Raw genomic sequence first — 6,404 nt, forward strand, 5'->3', positions numbered from 1 at the left:
ATACCCTCCCTGCTTTTGTTTTAGTACTTATCTCCTAGAATTTGTGATGGTGAATTGTATGTGTCAACTTAACTGGTCTAGGGATGGCCAGGTATTTGGTAAAACATTATTTCTGGATGTGTCTATGAGGGTGTTCCTGGAAGAGATTAACATGAATTGGTGGACTGGTAAAGAAGATCACCCTCACCAATGTGAGTGAGCATCATCCAATCTTTTGAAGGCCCAAACAAAACAAAAAGGTGGAAGTGGTGTCCATTTACTCTCTGCTTAAGCTGAAACATCCGTCTCCTCCTACCCTCGGACATCAATGCTCCTAGTTCTTGGGCCTTCAGATTTAGACTGTGACTTACAACATTGGCGCCCATGGTTCTCAGGCCTGTGGATTTGGACTGGAACTATACCACCAGCTTTCCTGGGCCTCTGTCTTGCAGATGGCAGATCATGAAATTTCTCTATATAGACAATTATATAATATGCATTATGCTTATATACCACAATATGGTTATGTCATAATTACATGAGCCAATTCCTTATAATAAATCTCTTTCTACATATTTATACATACCATATTTTGACATGTATTATGTGCTCCCATGTATAATGTGCACCCATGTTTTTGACCCAAATTTTCAGTGAAAAAAATCTTGCCTTTTAATTTTTTAATTCACAATTTTATTTGTATGTATTTAGGTACTTGGTTTTTGCATTATGAAGGAATTTTAGCATTTATTTTTTAACATATTATGGTACAAGAAATTTTATGTAACAAACAATTACAAAACACAAGAACAGATACAAGGTACAAGAAATTTTATGTGCCGGTAACAAATTTACTGTATTTATGCATTATAGAAGTCCAAGAACCCTTCATCATTCCAAGTTCATCATAACTTCAACAAAACCAACTATCATATTCCAGGGTATTATTTTGCATACAGATATCATTATTGATTTCTAGAGTTACACTTTTAACTCATCAGCATAAATAAAAGAATTAAAAACATTTATATAGATACAGACTTAGTACTCCCCATGTATAATGCACATCCTTATTTTTCCTTCACAAATTTAGGCAAAAAAGTGTGCATTATACATGGCAAAATGTGGTAACCTATTAGTTCTGTTTCTCTGAAGAACCTTAACTAATATAGAGTTACACAAATAAAATGCTTAGAATACAATTTAATTAATACAAATAAAGTGCTTAGAATAATACTTGGAAGATTAGTAAGCATTCAATAAATGTCATGTATTATTGTTGTTTCATTATTATTGCCTATATTATTTTGTATGCATAACTCCAAGTACTATGCTCAAATTACTGAGTTATTTAACAATTGCCAGTTGAACTTATTTTATTGTACCAAAACAGCACTAAAATAAGAACTAGACTTATAATTTTTAGAAATGAATGCCTATATGTGAATATGAAGGAGTGAAGAGTGTAGAAGAAGGGGCCTGAAATCCAAAAAATAATAGCATCTTCTGAAGAAGCTTTCACTTGAAGCTTAATGGCCTAAAAGTAAAAGACATCAGCATACACAAAAAAACACAAAACTAGGTCACTGGCCTGGGACATGTGATAATAAGAAAGAGAGGCCCTAGTACCACTGTAAGACCAGAAAATTTCCATGAAGATTCCTTGGGGAAGGAGGAATAAGAATGAGAATAATGAGAAATGAAAGATACAAAGCATATAGACTGAAGTCATAATCCAGACCCAGTTACAATTTGCATTCTTTCTCCTTGTGAAAATGGAATCTACTTCATAGCAATGAGATCTTGTTTGGCAAGGGTTTCTCCAATATGTCTTAAAGAACTTCAAACTGAAGTGTGAGTCAGAGAGAAAAACTAGAATAGACACATAGTCACTATGATGGTGAGCTTCTCAAAGGCCAAGGCCATGTGTTACTCAATTTTAAATCCCCACAATACTTGGCTCATATTTGGTGTTCAGTATAGAATGAATGAATGAATGAATGAATGAATGAGACAAAGTATATACATAAGTGTTCCCAGTCTTCTTCTCTTCTTGACTTTCTAGTAATCAAAAATGTTTTTTATACTTTTTCTTCACATTTAGTTTCTCCTTCTTGCTTACTTCTTAAGATTCATTTGGACTAAATTGGCAGGGAGGAAAGGAGGAGATAAACAAACAAGGGCCACTCAGATTGGTTTAGGAAATAGGGGTGCTACACAATATGAAGGCTCAAAAGAGTGAGACTCTCTGGGCAGCAGATGGATGGGATGGTTTAAGAAGACTGAAGAGGGTAAGAAAGGAGGTTATAAAAGGTGTTACTATGCTTATAAATTAGATTCCCCTAAGCATGTTTTGAGAGACTTCAAGTAGAAATTTGAATTACTGCTTAATTACAACCAATGAACTATGTTTTTAAAATATGATACTTGTAATGTGCCCAAGCTGGGCCAGTGGAGCTCTGTATTATGGTTGGGTCCTGAATAAATGAATAAAAGATTACTATTATGACATAGAAAGCAGAACAGCCATGGAAGAGGTGTCCAAGAATTCTCAAAAGAAACAACAGAAGAGCATTGAGTATAGCACTCAAATTTTCATAAACCTATAAATCAATGCAAATCAACTAAGAGAAACATTGAAATTTAAACCCAGCAGCCTCTGATGGGCTGAGACTCGTGCTTGAAAATAGCAAAGGGAGAGTGAATTTTGTTAGCAAATAGCTAATGAAAAAGTAACCTGAAAAAAGCAACATAAACCTGAAGGAAGGTAGGAGCACTAGAAAGAATGCTTAACTGACCATAAAAAATGGGGGGAAAGATACACTTGTTATCTGAAAGAATTCTATAACCCATTCACAAATTGAAAAAGAAAGGTGGATTAATTTTACTAATAGAGATTACAAAATTAATGCAGAAACATTGTAATACAATTTGAGGTATTTAGGTAGTAGTTTAGTCTGTTAACAGAGGATTGCCTAATAAATTCCGATAGATCAATTGATATTTTTCTTATGTATAATATATTTATGTACTTTTCAACTTTCAAAGTAAATTGACAAAATTTTAATTTGCCTTCCTATCATATCAATTCCATATTTTACAAGGCAGGGGAAGCAACCTAAGGAAAGCCACTATTTTGATTTAATTGTAACAGGAAGTAGTAGTTGGATATGTGTCTGAATGCTTAGGATAAAGTAACTGTGTTTGCCTGTAGTTTATAATAAAAAGTGAAGCAGATATTTCCTGTGCTTACCCACGTTTCTTGCCTGTAAAAAAGCAAAATTAAAATGGGGGAAAATCAGATCAAAGAAAGTCATAATTTTATACTAAGAGTTTACCCAGGAAAGAGAAAGAGGTTCTAAAGATGAAGTTCTGATTACTCTAAAAACAAGTCACACCATTTCTAGTAAAACTCTTAAAGATGAAAGGAAGTGGCATTCTAAAGATATGAAGTTACATAGAGCTCTCTGATTAACCAACTATTTAACAAACCTGCACAAACCTTTTTAGGAAATAATTTGGCAGTAGATATCAAGACCCCAGATTTGTCTCATGGGTGACAAGATGAATAGAGTATCATTTCCTGAGATGGAAAGTCTAATGAGTTAACTAGGCCAGATCACAATAAGTCAAGGACTAAATGAAAGATGAGGAAGAAGCAAAAACAAAAGTAAACTATTCTTGGGGGAAAGTCCAAGATGGCAGAACAGGCAAGAGCTGTGTCTGCCATTTCCCATGATCACATTAGAATTACAACTAAATTATAGAACAATCAGCCTCAAGAATCATCTAAAGACTAGCTGAACAGAACACCTATAACTAAGGACATAAAGAAGAGTCCACATCAAGAGTGGTAGGAGGACTGGAGATGCCAAACGGGTTGACTTCAAACCAATAAGTAGTGGTTGGGCACCAGGAGGGACACCTTGGCAGTGGAGGTTCCCCCTGAAGAGCGAGGGGTCCCAGTCCCACGCCAGGCTCCTCAGCCCAGGGGTTCTTTGCCAGGAAGAGGAGTCCCCACAACATCTGGCTGCGAAAATCAGCAAGGATTCCATCTGTCCATCCCAGTGAGATGGAAGGCAGCTGGAAACTCAGACATCCTTTTAAAGGTCCCGTGCACAGACTCACTCGTTTGAAAACACTCAGCCTGGGCTCTGGCAGCAACTCGAGGGGTACCAGAGACACACAGGGAAAGACTGAGTTGTGTGGCTTCAGGGCAAGTGCTAGAGAGATAGCTGCCATTATCCCTGTGTGGAGCCCGCCTCACATGTAAACCTCCAGGAGTGCTTGACCCATATTTCCTGTGTTGAACCCTCCTCCACAGGGTCAAATCTGAGACTGCATTGGTCTGGTAAAATCCACTTGCATACCACCTTGGTAATTCCCTGGGACCCTGCCTCATCCAACTGGTGTGGCACCACCCAGGGCACCCTTGGCTCCTGGGTGGCCAGTCCCACCCCATGGGCTTTGGGGGGCTTCTACAGAGGTGGGTAGCCTGCAGTGGCCTGGGAAACTTTTGATGATGGGCTGTCAGCCCGAGCTCATGCTGCAGCCTTTCTTGGGTGGCTCTCAGGTCTGCACGCCTGAGGTGAGCAACAGCTGGCCATGGTGTTCTCAGAGTGTTTCACAGAGTGGCCTCAGGCTCAGCACTGGCACAAAAACTGAATATGTTTTAACTTTGTGAAAAACACTGGCCACACCTAGTGACTCATTGGGACTCTGCCCTCCCAACTGGGTTAGAATCACCAGGGGCTCTGTCAAAACCAGGTCAACCAGGCTGGCCCAGACACCTAAGGAGGCTCCTTCAGTGGCTGAGCATTATGGGCAGCCAGCAGGTGGCAACAGGCCTGGAGGGGTTCTAGTCCTTTTGCTAAGCTGCCCCCAGACCCAATACTGGGGGCAGCTGGCCTTGGTTCACAGCTAGGCCACCCACACATGCCCACAGGTCCAGCACAGGCAGCAACCAACTGCGTATAGCTTTGTATCTCCTACCAGGTAACCCCAGGCAGGTCACAGGCAAGGCTGAAATTGGCCAGCACAGGAACACCTCCCAAGAGGTACCAGAAACAAAAGACCCTGTGGCCAGCCTCAGAGCACTATCCAATTAGCCCCACAAGCAGCACACCCAAAGGGTGCTCTCAACAGGCACAACAGCCTGCTGGGGCAAATCCATCTCTGAGGGGTCAGCCCCCACACAGCAGCTCACATGCTGTCTGTTTAGCCAATCCTCACAGCCAGTCAGCCTGAGAGTCAATCCCACCCACTGATGTGCCAAAACTAATCAAGGCTCAATGACAACAGGAGAATACACACAGCACACACAAGAGACAGTCCTGGAAGACACACGCAAGTGATCAGAGATACTGCACCACTTGACCACACAGGACACTTACTACATAAAGCCACCAGGTAAAGACTGAGAGACATAGGAGATCTACCTAATACATAGAAACAAACACAGAGAGGCAGCCACACTGAGGAAACAAAGAAACAAGTCCCAAGTGAAAGAACAGGAGAAAACTCCAGACAAGGAACTAAATGAAATAAAGGCAACCAACATACTAGAGAAAGAGTTAAAATCATTGGTTATAAAGAATGCTTAAGGGGGAGGCCAGATAATTCAGTTGGTAAGAGCGTGAGATCTGAACAATAGGACTGCCGGTTGGATTCCCACATGGACCAGTAAGCTGTAACCTCTACAGCTAAGATTGTGAACAATGGCTCAACCTGGAGCTGGGCTGCTATGAGTGCTGCTGTGAAGCTGCTGTGTGCTGCTGTGAACTGCTGTGGACTGCCGTGAGCTACTGTGAGCCGCAGCCAGTAGCAAGTGTGAGTGGCCGGCAGTCAGCGTGAGTGGCTGGCAGCCAGTGTGAGTGGCCAGCAGCCGACGAGAGCTGCCGTCTGCCACCGTGAGCGGGCATGCAAAGGCCTGCAACCGACTGCCTCAGCTGGGTAGAGCTCAGTGATCATAGTACTAACATGGGCCAGTGAAGCAAAGTCCTCCACAACTAGACTAAAGAACAAAAAAGGACAGCAACTTGTCTGTTCCCCTCCCCGATTTCCCAACGCTGTTCCCCTCCCCCAATTCCCCAATAAAATCTTTAAAAAGAATGCTCAATGATCTCAGTAGAACTTCAACACAGACATGAAAACCATAAAAAAGTCAGAAATAAAGGATACAATAACTGAAATGAAAAATACATTACAGAGAATCAACAGTAGATTAGATGACACAGAGGATCCAACCAGAGATATAGAAGATAAGGTAGCAGAAAACATCCAACCAGAACATCAAAAAGAAAAACGAATCCAAAAAATTGAGGAGAGTTTAAGGGGCTTCCAGTACAATATCAAATGTACCAACATTCGCATTATAGGGGTACCAGAAGGAGAAGATAGAGAGCAAGGAATTGAAAACCTATTTG

The sequence above is a fragment of the Hipposideros armiger genome, unplaced genomic scaffold (assembly GCF_001890085.2).
Source record: "Hipposideros armiger isolate ML-2016 unplaced genomic scaffold, ASM189008v1 scaffold_134, whole genome shotgun sequence".
NCBI classification, from domain to species: Eukaryota; Metazoa; Chordata; class Mammalia; order Chiroptera; family Hipposideridae; genus Hipposideros; species Hipposideros armiger.